Raw genomic sequence first — 17,302 nt, 5'->3', positions numbered from 1 at the left:
ATGAGCCTCCTAGTGCAAAGTTTTAGTTAAACTTCTGGTTCTGACTGGATATAAGACCATCGTCTCCCTTGACCGAGTAGCACAGCAAAGAGAATGGGCCTGGTTCTCATAACCTCCAAAAAGTTACTTAGATTGCTAATAAGTCCCCCCAAAGCCTTCTCTTTTCTGGCTGAACAAGCCCAGTTCATTCAGACTCCCCTCACAAGTCATGTGGTGTGACCATCTTGGTGGCCTCCACTGAACTTTCTCGAATAAATTAACATCTTGCTTGCACTAAGAAGCCCAAAGCCGCTTTATGTATAAATCTCACATCTACAGCCCCATCCTCTCCTGAATGTGTAATACCTATACACCTTCCTCATATTTTCCTCATAGTTTAATTTAAAATCTATAAAATTCAACTTAAGAAAAATCAAACACTGAACCATATATTTTCTTACCTTTAAAAAACAAAGAAGGCTCTAAGAAAAATAATCTGTTAATTGAATTTAGGACAATAAAAAGAATTACTACCTGATTATAAGTAAGAGTCAAAGCTAGTTAATCATGTATAGCTCTTTTCTAGGATGCGTTCACTTCCACAACACAAGACTAGATCTGAACAAATCTCCTGGGGCACGTTTGCAATCTTTTCTTTGCAATCTTTTCATTCATTGGGCCTTTACCCATACAACAGAGTTGTTAATGGCCGATAGCAGCAGAGGAGCTAAAGGCCACTTCAAGCAGGTCTCCACAAGATCAGATTCCTCTGTAGTGGGAAGGGATGGTGCACTGCAGATCACTTAAAACAATACTGATATGAAAAAGCATTAACTGGTGTACCATAGTGTCAGTTTAAAACATGGATCTGTACGCTCAGAATTTCACAATTGATGCTAAACTGGAGTTAACAGAAGATGGATCCTGAAGCTCTTTAATAGGTATAAGCAAGCTGCTAGTCCACTGCAGCAGAGCTTACCCACATGTTTCAGATGTTGAAATGCCTTTTGAAAGAGTCCAGACTACTTGAATTCCAGTTCAGCATACTAATCTGTAGAAGCCTATCCAAATACAGCTCTACTACTATCCAAAGACCTTTCATCCTAAGTCCAAGAAAAGCAACAGTCAAAAAACCCTGATTGGTTTTATTCCCAACTAGGAGAAAAGCCTGACAATGCAAGTTAAAAACCTCACTTCACCCAAATAACAGGAGATCTGGAAATAGAAGAAACATGAGACCAAACACCCTTCATTTTGATGAAGTTCTGTAGATAACAGCTCTTCCTCTCATTTTCATCCCTGTGGAACATGCTGTTCAGTAACCCATCAGCTCTAATGGCTCTCACCTTTCCTTGTTGTTCTGGCTGAAATGATAACCATTAAGTATCAGAGACAAGGAAAGCCTCGTTAATCCTAATAACATAACACAGACTTTATAAGGGCAGAAATTTATTTGTTCAAAGAAAAGACACAAAAGAGGTTCCTGAACATCATAACCACCACAGTCTGACGGATGCATAATTATATGCCAGCAGTTACTGGTCATCTAGGTACCTCTCCCCAATTCTCAAAAAATAGTCCAAAGTTATTTAAATAGCTACTAGTAGCCTGGACAGGTAAGCTTCTTGCCAGGAAGCATATGAAAGAAAAACAGTTTGAATCTTTCACTTAACAGATTTTTGGTCTACACTTTTCCACTCACTTTACCTTTCTTAATAGAAGTAGTGCTACTTGACAGTAATCTTTTTATATTTAAAAAGCAATTTATCCTCTGATTGTGTCATCCTCTGAAATCTGGTAGAAACAAGAATTGGGACAGAATGGAATTTTTTGAAAGCACTGCTTCAGAAACAGTTGAACTTCAAGCAGAGAGCTTATTACAGTAACAATAATAAGATCATAAAGCCAAGCTAAAGACCACCTCAAGTTAAACAAGAACACTAGCACGAGACAAACCCAATAAAGGTAGCTAGTTTTCCCCATCTAGCAAATCTTTATGTTACTCAATATTGGTCAAGTCAAGAGTCAGAAAAATCCCTATTTTAGTACTAATTTTTTTCTTTTAAAGAATTCTTCTAGAAATCACTTTTAAAACCAAAGAACAAGAAACTTAACACCACAATATATCATTACTTATTAGTGTTCAATACTGCTGTAACATGGAATTGTTAGAAAAACTGTCACTTGTCCCCAAAAAGTGGGTAGATAGGACTAAGAGTGAAAAACATCAGCACATTTAGCCAGAAATAATAGGAATCAGTACCGTGAAGTTTTTATCTCCTTACAGCCAGAGCTGACATTAAGTGTGGCATGATGCTGCTGCCAACTCTGGCATCGCTACCTCCTTCACACTGGCAAAGTCATCTAATCTTAGTTAAAGCTACCAGGCAATTTAACAGTAGAAAAACCAACTTCTTGCCAGTGAGTATAGTTGAAGGTCAGCAAAATTCACTTTTACCCTCAGTCTATACATCCTAGGTAAGTATACAGGCAAAAAAAAGAGATCGCTGCAGCTGACTGAAGCAGAAAGACACGGAAGAGCAGCAGCGGGGAGCCTGGGCACAATCAGCATCATTGACACAGGGAGCTACAACAGCCGAGCATTTTCCAATAGTTTTCCTGTTTGCATTTGTCCTGGTTTCGGCTGGGATAGAGTTAATTTTCTTCCTAGCAGCAGGCATAGTGCTGTGTTTTGGATTTAGTAGGAGAAGAATGTTGATAACATGCTGATGTTTTTAGTTGTTGCTGAGTACTGCTTATGCTAGTCAAGGACTTTTTCAGCTTCCCATGCTCTGCCAGGCGCACAAGAAACTGGGAGGGGGCACAGCCAGAATAGTTGATCCAAACTGACCAAAGGGCTATTCCATACCATATGACGTCATGCTCAGTATATATACTGGGGGGGGGTTAGCCGGGGAGCAGCGACCGCTGCTCGGGAACTGTCTGGGTATCGGTTGTCGGGTGGTGAGCAATTGCATTGTGCATCACTTGCTTTGTATATTATTATTACTGTTATTATTATTATATTGTTGTTATTATTATTTTACTTTATTTTATTTCAATTATTAAACTATTCTTATCTCAACCCAGGAGTGTTTCTCACTCTTACTCCTCCGATTCTCTCCCCCATCCCATCGGGGTAGGGGGAGTGAGCGAGCGGCTGCGTGGTACTGAGTTGCTGGCTGGGACTAAACCACGACAGTCCTTTTTGGCGCCCAACGTGGGGCACGAAGGGTTTGAGATAAGAACAGATTAACTAGAGTGTATTAAGGAGTCTGTTAACAGTTGCCGGTCATGATATTAGTTCATCTGATCTGTACCATGTTCTTTTCTTGGCTGTGCATGTTAAAGCTTGGTGTTGGTCTGTGCATTGCGCTATGCTCTGTAGTGATTAAGGATGTTTTGATTGGGAGGTTCCTTATCAAAATCCTGACCTTGAGCATGGTTTTGTATCTGGGTTTTATACACAAGTCATTACTGTACTTCGGGTACCACCTCATGGAGAGAGTTAGCAATTATACCTTTCCCTCGGAGACGTCTGTTGTGGAGGAACTACAGAATGGCACCTTCATTACCTTATTCTATAATGCTTCCTCCCTCATTACAGAAAGTTTTCAGTATTTTGAACATCCCTGGGCAGTTAAGATACTTCTATTGATACTTCTTGGGAATATTGTTTTGGTTTTGACAAAGGTTAGTAAGCAATTTAAGAATATCATCCAGAGATCTGCCCCAAGGCTGGAGAGTTATGAGTGGCAGGGTGTGTGGGATCGTATGCGCAAGTACCTAGGGCAGTGGGGACCTCCAGTGTTTTGGAACTTCACCCCTGAACAAGTGCAGAATCCTGAAGAACTAGTAAAGTATTTGGAAGAAGTATGTTCTCACCCTGGCAACTCCAAAGAGACACAACTCATTGCAACATGCTGGGGACTGGCCCATGCCTATCGAGCCCTGTTCAACACTATTCAGTACCCTCAAGGGAAAGAGAGGGTCTCTGGATCTGATGACAAAACAACAGGCACTGTGGCTACTCCAACTACAGCCATGAGCACTGTGGCTACTCCAACCACAGCCACAAGCACTGCAGCTACTCCAACACCCACCACAGGCACTGCGGCTACTCCAACACCCACCACAGGTACTGCAGCCACTCCAACCCCAGTGGCAGGCACTGCGGCTAAACCAGAGAACCAACCTGCGCCGGTATCAGTTGCCCCTATACAGAAGAAAAAATACACAAGGAAATCAGTTCGTTTAGTAAGGGATGAAGATGAACCAGGGCCATCACGAGAACCAGAGGAGGAAGAACCCATAAATGAGATGGTGACCACCCGATCCCTATCCCTGAGTGAGCTGCGAGATATGCGAAAAGATTTTGGTCGTCATCCAGGCGAGCACATCATCACCTGGCTGCTCCGATGCTGGGATAACGGGGCCAGTAGCCTGGATTTAGAGGGTAGGGAAGCCAAGCAGCTGGGATCCCTTTCCAGGGAAGGGGGCATTGACAAAGCAATTGGAAAAGGGGCAAAACCGCTCAGCCTCTGGAGGCGACTTCTGTCAAGCGTGAAGGAAAGGTATCCCTTCAAGGAGGATGTTTTATACCGCCCAAGCAAATGGACCACCGTAGAGAAGGGTATCCAGTACCTGAGGGAATTAGGCGTGCTGGAGGTGATTTACAGTGACCTGAATGATGAACAGTTAACCAAAGACCCAGATGAAGTCAGGTGCACACAATCCATGTGGCGGAAGGTGGTACGGAGCGCACCAGCATCGTATTCCAACTCGTTGGCAATACTAGCCTGGAAAGACGACGAGGCACCAACGGTGGATGAAGTGGCTAGACAACTCCGGGACTACGAAGAAAAGCTCTCTTCCTCCCTACGGGCCTGTGTCTCGGCTGTGGAAAAACTGTCTGAAAAAATATGCCAAGAGTTCCAACAACTCAGAGAGGATCTGTCCTACTCCCCACCTGCACGGACCAGTGTCTCAGCCATTAGGAGTCAACGTCCCTATGCTCAAGAGAGAGGATATAGAGGATACACACCACGGGGCACCCTGTGGTTTTACCTGCGTGATTATGGAGAGGACATGAGAAAGTGGGATGGAAAACCCACCTCAACCTTAGAGGCACGGGTTCGTGAGTTGCAAGGAAAAACTATTAGGAAAGGAGGTTCTCCCAGGAAGATTGCAGCTCCAGTTTCCAGTGAGCAGTTCCCGAGACAGAGTAAGAGGGCTAATTTTACTTCCGACCTTGATCAGGGGACTTTTGATTCACATTTACAGGAAGTGAACAGCGAATACTGTGACCAGTGTTAGAGGGGCCCTGCCTCCAGCCAGGTGGAGGAAAGGGACAACCGGGTTTACTGGACTGTGTGGATTCGATGGCCTGGAACGTCAGACCCACAGGAGTATAAGGCTCTAGTGGACACTGGTGCACAGTGCACGCTAATGCCATCAAACTATAGAGGGGCAGAACCCATTTGTATTTCTGGAGTGACAGGGGGATCCCAACAGCTAACTGTACTGGAAGCTGAAGTAAGCCTAACTGGGAATGAGTGGCAAAAGCACCCCATTGTGACTGGCCCAGATGCTCCGTGCATCCTTGGCATAGACTACCTCAGGAGAGGGTATTTCAAGGACCCAAAAGGGTACCGGTGGGCTTTTGGTATAGCTGCTTTGGAGACAGAGGAAATTAAACAGTTGTCCACCTTGCCCGGTCTCTCAGAGGACCCTTCGATTGTAGGGTTGCTGAAGGTTGAGGAACAACAGGTGCCAATTGCTACCACAACTGTGCACAGGCGGCAATATCGCACCAACCGAGACTCCCTGATTCCCATCCATAACCTGATTCGTCGACTGGAGAGCCAGGGAGTGATCAGCAAGACTCGCTCACCCTTTAACAGTCCCATATGGCCAGTGCGAAAGTCTAATGGGGAGTGGAGACTAACAGTGGACTATCGTGGCCTGAACGAAGTTACACCGCCGCTGAGTGCTGCCGTGCCAGACATGCTAGAACTTCAATATGAACTGGAGTCAAAGGCAGCTAAGTGGTATGCCACAATTGATATTGCTAATGCATTTTTCTCCATCCCTTTGGCAGCAGAATGCAGACCCCAGTTTGCTTTTACCTGGAGGGGTGTTCAGTACACCTGGAACCGACTGCCCCAGGGGTGGAAGCACAGCCCCACCATTTGCCATGGACTGATCCAGACAGCACTGGAACAGGGTGAAGCTCCAGAACATCTGCAGTACATTGATGACATCATTGTGTGGGGCAACACAGCAGAAGACGTTTTTGAGAAGGGAAAGAAAATAGTCCAAATCCTTCTGAAGGCTGGTTTTGCCATAAAACAGAGTAAGGTCAAGGGGCCTGCACAGGAGATCCAGTTTTTAGGAATAAAATGGCAAGATGGACGTCGTCAGATCCCAATGGATGTGATCAACAAAATAACAGCTATGTCCCCACCAACTAGCAAAAAGGAAACACAAGCTTTCTTAGGCGTTGTGGGGTTTTGGAGAATGCATATTCCAAATTACAGCCAGATTGTAAGCCCTCTCTATCAAGTGACCCGGAAGAAGAACGAATTCAAATGGGGCCCTGAGCAACAACAAGCCTTTGAACAAATTAAACGTGAGATAGTTCATGCAGTAGCCCTTGGGCCAGTCCGGGCAGGGCAGGATATTAAAAATGTGCTCTACACTGCAGCCGGGGAGAATGGCCCTACCTGGAGCCTCTGGCAGAAAGCACCAGGGGAGACTCGAGGTCGACCCCTAGGGTTTTGGAGTCGGGGATACAGAGGATCCGAAGCCCGCTATACTCCAACTGAGAAAGAGATACTGGCAGCATATGAAGGGGTTCGAGCTGCTTCAGAAGTGGTTGGTACTGAAGCACAGCTCCTGCTGGCACCCCGACTGCCGGTGTTGGGCTGGATGTTCAAAGGGAGGGTCCCCTCTACACATCATGCAACTGATGCTACATGGAGTAAGTGGGTTGCATTGATCACACAACGGGCTCGAATAGGAAACCCCAGTCGCCCAGGAATCTTGGAAGTGATCATGGACTGGCCAGAAGGAAAAAACCTTAGAATATCACCAGAGGAGGAGGTGACACGTGCTGAAGAGGCCCCACTGTATAATAAATTGCCAGAAAATGAAAAGCAATATGCCCTGTTCACTGATGGGTCCTGTCGTCTTGTGGGAAAGCATCGGAGGTGGAAAGCTGCTGTATGGAGTCCTATACGACAAGTCGCAGAAACTGCTGAAGGAGAAGGGGAGTCGAGTCAGTTTGCAGAGGTGAAAGCCATTCAGCTGGCTTTAGATATTGCTGAAAGAGAAAAGTGGCCAATCCTTTATCTCTATACTGACTCATGGATGGTGGCAAATGCCCTGTGGGGGTGGCTGCAGCAATGGAAGCAGAGCAACTGGCAGCGCAGAGGCAAACCAATCTGGGCTGCCGCATTGTGGCAAGATATTGCTGCCCGGGTAGAGAACCTGGTTGTAAAAGTTCGTCATGTAGATGCTCATGTACCTAAGAGTCGGGCCACTGAAGAACATCAAAACAACCAGCAAGTAGATCAGGCTGCTAAGATTGAAGTGGCTCAGGTGGATTTGGACTGGCAACATAAGGGTGAATTATTTATAGCTCGGTGGGCCCATGACGCCTCAGGCCATCAAGGAAGGGATGCAACGTATAAATGGGCTCGTGATCGAGGGGTGGACTTAACTATGGACAGTATTGCACAGGTTATTCATGAGTGTGAAACATGCGCTGCAATCAAGCAAGCCAAGCAGTTCAAGCCCCTTGGGTATAGTGAACGATGGCTGAAATATAAATATGGGGAGGCCTGGCAGATTGATTACATCACGCTCCCACAGACCCGCCAAGGCAAGCGCTATGTGCTCACCATGGTGGAAGCAACCACTGGATGGCTGGAAACATATCCCGTGCCCCATGCCACCGCCCGGAACACCATCCTGGGCCTTGAAAAGCAAGTCCTGTGGCGACATGGCACCCCAGAAAGAATTGAGTCAGACAACGGGACTCATTTCCGAAACAACCTCATAGACACCTGGGCCAAAGAGCACGGCATTGAGTGGGTGTATCACATCCCTTACCATGCACCAGCCTCCGGGAAGATTGAGCGATACAATGGATTGTTAAAGACTACCCTGAGAGCAATGGGTGGTGGGACGTTTAAACATTGGGATACGCATTTAGCAAAAGCCACCTGGTTAGTCAACACCAGGGGATCTGCCAATCGAGCTGGCCCTGCCCAATCAAAACTTTTACGTACTGTAGAAGGAGATAAAGTTCCTGTAGTGCACATGAAAAATATGCTGGGGAAGACAGTCTGGGTTACTTCCCCCTCTGGCAAAGGCAAACCCATTCGTGGGATTGCTTTTGCTCAAGGACCTGGGTGCACTTGGTGGGTGATGCGAAAGGATGGGGAAGCCCAATGTGTACCTCAAGGGAATTTGATTTTGGGTGAAAATAGCTAATGAACTGAATTGTATAATATTAATTGCTTTATAATACTGTATGTTATCTCTTAACTATATGTTATCTCTTAACTGCATGTTAATATAATAATATAGTAGGTTAATATTAAGTATATAATACTGTATATTATGATTGCTATATGCCACATCAATGGTATTGCAGTAAGAATTGCCCAGCTTAATGAAAATGAACTTTGATGAAACCATTTTGGAATGAGAACTGACTTCAGCATGCAACAGTCCAACACTGCACACCACCTCTCCTGCTCTGAAAGACTGTGATGACAGATGGAACCCAAAGTCATGGACTAAATGAACTCAATGGACATTTTAGAGGGATGGGCCATAGACGAAGGGAATGATATCTGTGTGTATATCAAGATAGGGAAAGTGGTGGTGATTAATTGGAACACATTGGAAAGGGGAGGGCCTGTGCATGACTTAGATGGTATAGAATAAGGGGTGGATACTGTCCTGGTTTCGGCTGGGATAGAGTTAATTTTCTTCCTAGCAGCAGGCATAGTGCTGTGTTTTGGATTTAGTAGGAGAAGAATGTTGATAACATGCTGATGTTTTTAGTTGTTGCTGAGTACTGCTTATGCTAGTCAAGGACTTTTTCAGCTTCCCATGCTCTGCCAGGCGCACAAGAAACTGGGAGGGGGCACAGCCAGAATAGTTGATCCAAACTGACCAAAGGGCTATTCCATACCATATGACGTCATGCTCAGTATATATACTGGGGGGGGGTTAGCCGGGGAGCAGCGACCGCTGCTCGGGAACTGTCTGGGTATCGGTTGTCGGGTGGTGAGCAATTGCATTGTGCATCACTTGCTTTGTATATTATTATTACTGTTATTATTATTATATTGTTGTTATTATTATTTTACTTTATTTTATTTCAATTATTAAACTATTCTTATCTCAACCCAGGAGTGTTTCTCACTCTTACTCCTCCGATTCTCTCCCCCATCCCATCGGGGTAGGGGGAGTGAGCGAGCGGCTGCGTGGTACTGAGTTGCTGGCTGGGACTAAACCACGACAGCATTGATACCCCCAAAAGTCTCAAAGTTGCTAGCAATACCTACTGCTACACATTATAAACACAACCCTCCTCTGGTATTTCTACAGTATATATACAATGAACTTCAAGGATGGGCCCAATTATTCCAAGGCTTTTCAAATTTGAAAGCTTAAGTGTTATTTTTAAAAGTGCAGTTTGTGTTTCACACTGGATATCAGCACACTGCACTAATGTAGCAGAGAAAAACAAAGCCAGTTTCCACAGACAGAAACAGATTTCAGCTGAGTGTGACATCATTTACTTTATTTTACTAGTAGATATATGGATAATCCTGCTTACCAATGTAATTTTACAGCCAGTTGTACACCTAGCTATTTCAGTTTTTCAGCTGTACTCAGCAACTAATGCAGCATTCCTTTTTTGGTACAGTCACTTCCTCTGCAGACATTTTGGTCATTTAAAGGCAAATGTCTCTCAAACATACTAGGAGATTAAAATCAAAAGACAAAGAAAAAAAGCATCAAAAAGCCTTGAAATCTGAACAAAACAATGTATTTCTGTACCCATATAGCTGTATTAAAACAAACATTACCTACTGCCTATATTATCACATACTCTAGTCTTACAGTTTAAATAGCTTTAAAGTGCACACCTATTTGAAAAACTCATTTCTGAAGTAAAGCAACCAAGTTTGCATTTGACTGATAACTGAAAAATCAGTCACCTGTACACACATTGCTCTGGCACTGAGTGTATTTAACCTGGATAGTGAACAACTCTAAAGGTAATGTTTAAAAAAAAAAAAAAAAAAAAAACACCAAAAACCACCAACCCACACACAAACAGCTGAAAGCCACCAAGTCCCTCAAAAAGACTGCTTGTATCCAGACTCCCAAAACACTAAGCCATTAAACCAACGTTTAAGACTTCAGTCTGTTCACATTGCCAAAGAATTGCCGGAAGCAAGGAACCGTGTTTAGCCCTTTATTCTTTTGTTCCTCTGAAATGCAGAAAGACAAGGGCCACAAGTGTTCCCTAATAGTAAAAGCCATTCAGGACACTTGTTCAGTATGAGGTACTTGGAGACAATGCCATTTGCTAAGCTCCCTTTCCTTAAAAAATTTGATACCAGAGACGACACCAATCTGTCCACCCACTGACAGATTGACGATCTTGGCACAGGCTGATCCAGAGCCAGACATTTGCTAATGCGTGCATCTACAATGGAAATATGCACCTACGTCCTGAAGGATCACTTGACAGCATTTGGCAGATTGGAGTACAAAAGAATCCTCTCCATCTCCAGAGAACCATGGAAGCAAATATAAATACCTGATATACTTCCTTACTTCGCTGCCCATGCCCAGTTCCCCTTCCCAGTACTAGTCTTTGCCTGCAAGTTATGATAGGAGCATCTTCCATTCCTGTCATATACACACCCAAGCTTTTCTAAGAGCTGGTCAGACACCATGGAAATACCAGAAGTAACGTAGAGGACTCCCAGCTCTGCGTGTGGTATGAAAGCCTTGACTGTACTGCAGTATCCACACAGAAACTAGGTCTGATGTTGTTAGAGTTACTTTGCTTCTATATGAACTACAAATACTATTCCATGTTATGGTTCGCGAGTTTAGCTTAAGCAAGATTTCTTTTGAAAGGGGAGTTTGCTAATGGAAACTAAGTAGCAGAATGAAATCTAGTCTGAAGAAGAACACGGGAGCCTTTGGCTGGCTGTTCTTGGCTTTAACAAGGCAGATACGGCCATAGTCCTTAACAATGTGTCCACTGAGGTTTCAATCAGTATACACTGGAAAAGCATAAACATTTTTGCTTAGACTGTACACTACTCATATACTTGTAAGCCACTCCCATAAAAGATAAGCAGTTCGGATTTTTTCTCTTTTTTTTTTTTTTGCTATAAAGCAGGAAGGCTAATCAGTTATGCACTAAGTTATAACTGCTACGCATCTCTGTGCAATACCCTCATGCTCAAAATAAGGCATAAGGAGTATCTGTAAGAATCCTGTTCAGGAAAAAAAAAACACCTGCAATTGAACAGGAAAAGCAAGACCCTCAGTCATGCATGGCAACACCCCCTGAGGGTTACAAGTGGGTAGTAAGTTCTAGACTAAGCCAGCTATCTCCTAAGTTTTCACATGTCCAGAAAAACAATAACTCACCCTAGCATTTTTGTCCTGACTGTTTTTGAAAGGCACTACACTACACTACTCTCCAGCACCTGACAGAATTTAGTTCCATTTTGCTACTGGACAACATTCAGATATAGAACACTAACCACAATAATCTACATTAAAAGACTATGTATTCAAGTAATTACAAAGAATACACCTGGACCAAAATGCTGGTCTGTTACAAGGACAGGGGAGCATGAGGATAAGCTCCTGAACCTCACACCAAATTGTATCCTACTTTTTCTTCCACCCCCTGCCTTGGGCAAGGAGCAGGGGAAATCACATAAATCCTATTAAAAGAACATGTCTGCTAGCGGTAGCAAACCTTAAACTCAGCAACTCCTTTAGCAGATTACAGTTACCAAAAGGCAGGAGTGTGATCAGAAACAGATCTGTTAAAATCTTCACAGCATTCTTATATAGAGAATATCCCCAAAAGCCATGGAAAAAAAGTCTTAACAGTTAAAGAATATACCCAGAAGCACTGACAAATGTGAATAAAGCACATTCTTGAGCAGAGCAAGGAGGATATTAACCTTCCAGCTTAGGAAGCTGGAATTCTCCAAAGCAACTGCCAGATTCCTCCACAGCACAACATAACCAGAAGTAAGGCAATTACTCAAGCAGTTGCAAATCACCTTAAAGTTTTAAGGGGAAAAGTGATCTCCCTACCAATCCCACTAGAAAGTGGGCCTTTCCTATGTCAGGAACATTTATTTAATAAGTCCTAAGCATAATAATTGCAAGCAGTCTGATAGGAGACAATTAACCCTTTCTTCCAATGCAGAGCTCCAGGCTCCATTGCATGTATCCTATCCACTCATGTTTATGGAATAATCCTTTATCGGCTTACCCCAAAACAGGGAACCTGCTGCCAGAGACTCTTCAAGTTCTCTCAACACAGAAAACGGCCCTGCCTGAACCTTGAAAGAAGTCTAAAAAGAGTACACCAAAAAAATTAGAAACAAATATCTCTGCAAGGGATGTTCTATACTGGAATTAGTGCAGAAGTGCTGACATACTTATGGGCAAGATACATCAGTAAGATTGATTGCTTATTCACATAGGCTCATCAGGTTTCTCCCAGAGAAAGCAAGATTTAGATGCCAAGAGAACATTCAAATCTTTAACCCATTTTTTTCCGCAGAGAAATTTGAGTCCAAAATGAGGATTTTCCTTTCCTGCCATTACCTTAAGCAAAATTGACCTATAAACGCATCCTCCTAGGAATTCTCGTTTGTCTCCTCCATATGCTCAAAAAGATTTGAAAGCACCGGAAACTTTCATAGCATTTTCTAGGTTGCCTGTTACTCATTCTACTTGCTACTACAAAACCCTACATAGCACAATAAAGATCAGAGAGTGGTCTTAATTAACTGATACCTGAACACACATTAGAGGTACTACCTCCTTCAGCGAGAATTAACCTTGAATTTCCAACCCAGCCTACATATGGCTTGCAAGGTATTACGCCAGTTCAGTCAGCCAGCAACATACTCCCCAAACACAAGCCCCTTGAGTCCCACTCTCCCAGCAACAAACCTACTGTATGTGTCGTAACAGCCCTCTCTCAGGGGCCTGTGGCACTCTGGAACAAGGTACTGCTAAAAACAACGCTGGAAACAAAATCCATGCTACCCTCTCCAACAAGTCAGCCTGGAGACTGCCTTTCACATGGACAAGCTGCATCAGCGCTCCCAGTCACTCTCTTCTCAGAGTTGACAGGCCATTACTGGTACACAAACCCTGTGAAACAACTCGCCTCTTCTTCATGTATAGATCACATACAGAGCAGAAGTACTTGGGGAGAAACTATTGTATATCAATCTCGCTAAAAGAATCTATGCCTATGTCTGGAGACGGTGTCCAAAACTTGTGTCCAGGACCAACCAGCTTTTCTTGTGCTGCTGGATAGCCTAGGCATATTTTAACAGAAGGGTATAAGGCTGGAGGTACCATCACCATGTCATTAAAAAAAAAAAAACAAACCACCACAAAAACCCCAAAAAACCAAAAACAAACCCAAAAAACCAAACAAGCTCTCAAATCCTGTTCAAAACATACAGTCAAAAGGCTGAACAAACCCAGTAGTACAGAAAAATCCAAAAACCTAGTACTGGAAAGCAAAATAGAAAACGCAGTAGGAATAGAAATTGTTATAAAGCTCTTAGTCACTTCTCTGCATGACTACCTATTCATCGCTTTATTTTAACATCCGTGTTTGAGCACTACTGTAATAGCGTCCTGACTATCCCTGTACTGTTTCCTGTTTACAGACTTACTAAGCTCAACCACGTGTGCAGAACAGTCAGCAGGTGAGCTCATAACTTCCAGGCACCCACACCGAGGAACTGAAACAAGGTGCATCTATTATTACACTTCCACATGATAAAGAGCAAGCACTGAAGGCCTTCAATACAGAGTAACCCTTATGAGAGAACGTAAATCTTTCACCTAGCTCTTACCTCAAGCTCAACAGCCGAATTTCATCCCTGCTGGAGAAGTGTTCACTTCCAAAAGTGCTCACACTTGCTTAAACCTTCAATAAGTTACCTTCCCTCAAATCTACCTTAAAGAGTCCCTGACTTCACCTGTTGCTATGACTGTTTACCACTGGAAGCAAAGTATTTGTGGCCTTACAGCAGCCACCTGTGGCATCAGGCAGAGCACAACTGACCACTGAGAACCAGCCGACAATTAGGAATGAGTGACTGCATCTACTTCTCACACAGCTCTTAAGAGAACCTGGCATGACTTTGTTCAAAGAAAAAGACGTGCCCTTGTACTGAACCATGCTTTTCTTCTAATGATCAGCAAGGTCTCACAGCTGGATTAAAGATGTCAGAAGAATCCAACTAAGTTGTTATTTTTTTAAAAAAGGTCAAACCAACTCTAGTTTTCAGCAGATATTTTCTATTTTTATTTAGTGCATGCATGAATAAGCTTACTCCATGGAGCAGGTGAGCAGGAACACAATTAAGATCACAATTATTTTTTAAGTTTAAAGATGAAAGCTGATACCTACATGGATGTTCAAAGAAACTACCGCATAGCATAAACTCTGTTTTAGGTGATCATGCTTTAAAAGTTTACATAATAAAGGTGATTGACAGAGAAACACATTTATGAGCTTCCTTGTTTTGGAAAAGTTCTTTACACTTAGTACTCTTGGAGGTACTACAACCCACACACACAGTTTTCATGAGCAATTTGATCCTATCAATTTAGGATACTTCTGATGAGCTCCTAAAAGACATCACTAATTTAATGCAGATGAAGTGTTGAACAAGATTAACATGAACATTACATATTCAGGAATGAGGTGTTTAATTTTTCATGAGGTTTAAAGTTACATATGCATTTGCTACTTAGTTTCTTGGTCTTGAATAAACTCAAGTAAAAAATTACCAGCTCTCTTATTTACCTACTTACTGCTCTTAGCTTTGTGTCTAGTGTCTTCAAAATAATTTTGAAAGCTCTTACAATTTTTTACTTAGGTCTTAATCTCTGTGCAAGAATAGGAAGTCCTTCATATCAAGGATACTCTAGAAGAATTCAGGAGAGACCTTGCAAACACCTTCCACTTTAATCTAACACTGAAAAATTGTTCAGTACAGCAACTTCAACTAACTCAGGTAAAGTCAGTGGCCACTTCTTTTCAAAGGTTTCTCTCCTCCATGCCACAGTAAATTTTGAAACAAGCAAAGATAGATGGATGTTTGGAGAGCCAAAGCTAGCATAAAAGAATAAAGCAAATACTATCATCTCAGCACCGCCAACTCCCGCACATTTTTAAACACATTTAACAGTCTTAAAGCTTCAGCTCTTGGACACCTCAAAGATCCCAAGCCTGGTGAAATGACCAGGTAAGAATCACATTTGCATATGAAGATGATCTTTTATCCAGTACAAACTTGGAATAGAAGCAGTAAGAGACCATAGCTGAAGAACAGCAATACTAACTAAGTGACAAAAGTTCTGCAGTTGATAGAAGCAAACTAAAACAAATGCTGTTAAAAATACATGAACACCACATCTCCAGATTAAAATCCCAGAAAACTCAATAAAATACATTCTTATTACAGCAAGTGTACCTAATGTTTAAAGTAGCCTCACCCATTAATGTATCGAAATCCCAAAGCAAGATAACTCAGTATTTTAAGTGGCAGTAATCTCTTTCAGTGCTGGGAAAAAGAAATTTGTGGTTGTTCGAAAGGATCCAAGGCCAGCTTTTTCTTTGTTAGCACTAACTGGGCATATTTACCCTAAGTTACATTATCTTAAATCAAGCTATGGAAGTCATGATGGGAAGCGCATGCATAATTGCACAATAAAGACATCCAAGTCTCAACTGCATGAGCTGGGGAGAAATTCTTTGTATTAAAGTGTTCAAGCGTACTTTCTCTATTGTCTCAGCAGCTGCATAAGGAAAAAGTGACCTGACATATCCAACACTCGAACTATGGAAGTTCAGTAATCTAGTACTTCTAATATTATTTTCAATACTAGGGGAAAACCAGTTTATATTCTTTCAAGTTAAGACTACGAAGTCGTGCTCATTCTCAAATGTTTTTGGAACCTAAAGCTTTCTTCAGCTTTGGAAAGTGGCTTTAAAGCTAGCCACTGCACTGGAGTTTCCCCATTCTGGCCTCAGCCATCACTTACTAGTCTAGACTCATTCCCTCGAATACCTCAGAATGCCGTATCGTTAACAAAAAATAGATTTCCACTTGGATTCTTACCTTATCAACTTTGCTTTTTCAGCTTACATTGGTCTGCTAGAGACTTTGGAGAATCTCACAAGTTCAAATCCATAATCATGCCATTGCTTGCTGCTCTGAGATTATCTTCTCTCAATTTTTTTGGAGCACCATCAACATCAAAATAACTAGCTATAAAAAACGAACATTTAAAATAGGAGCAGTCCCAACTAAGAATTGCTTCTGCTTGTTCCAAGGAAAACCACATTTTATTTTTGAGCCATTTGTAAGTGGAAGACAAACCACACTGCATGTAACCATACATTCATCATATGGGTTGCACTTTTTTTAAATGAAAAAAAAAAAAAAAGCATCCAACACTGCTACAGGCCACACTATGTGGAATATTAATCTGGCTGGCTGGCTTTAGAGAGAAAAGTGAAGTTTGTAACCCAAAGGCCCAGAAAGCTCCTACTTAATCGTTACACACCCTAGAACCTAAGGGCGTTGTCACAGACCAGCCTCAAGGTCCTGCCTCTCCCAAGAAAATGCTATGAAAAGACAAGAATTTGAGAAAAAAGTGCAACCACACACCACTAACTCCTGAAGTAAAAATTAGCCTGTTTTATCTGTTCCCCAGACAGCTGGGGTTTTTTGCATTTGATCATCAGAAGTTATTTACGTCTCAATTTTTGCCATCAGGTCCCTGATTGCCAAACAATTCTGTTAATCTTATGACCCAGAAAAGTATTTCTGAAGCCTCTTACAGCGTTCAAAAACCAAACTTCCCAGTTATACACAGGAAAAGGTTTCTTCTATGAAATTTGTATTTGGCAGATACTGTCAAGATAACATCTGGACTTGTCATTCCAAAGTATACGTGTTTCCTCAATTATAACCGGTACTTAGAG

This window comes from Pelecanus crispus, chromosome 10 (genome assembly GCF_030463565.1).
Source record: "Pelecanus crispus isolate bPelCri1 chromosome 10, bPelCri1.pri, whole genome shotgun sequence".
Lineage (NCBI taxonomy): Eukaryota > Metazoa > Chordata > Aves > Pelecaniformes > Pelecanidae > Pelecanus > Pelecanus crispus.
This window is presented reverse-complemented; position numbering follows the sequence as displayed.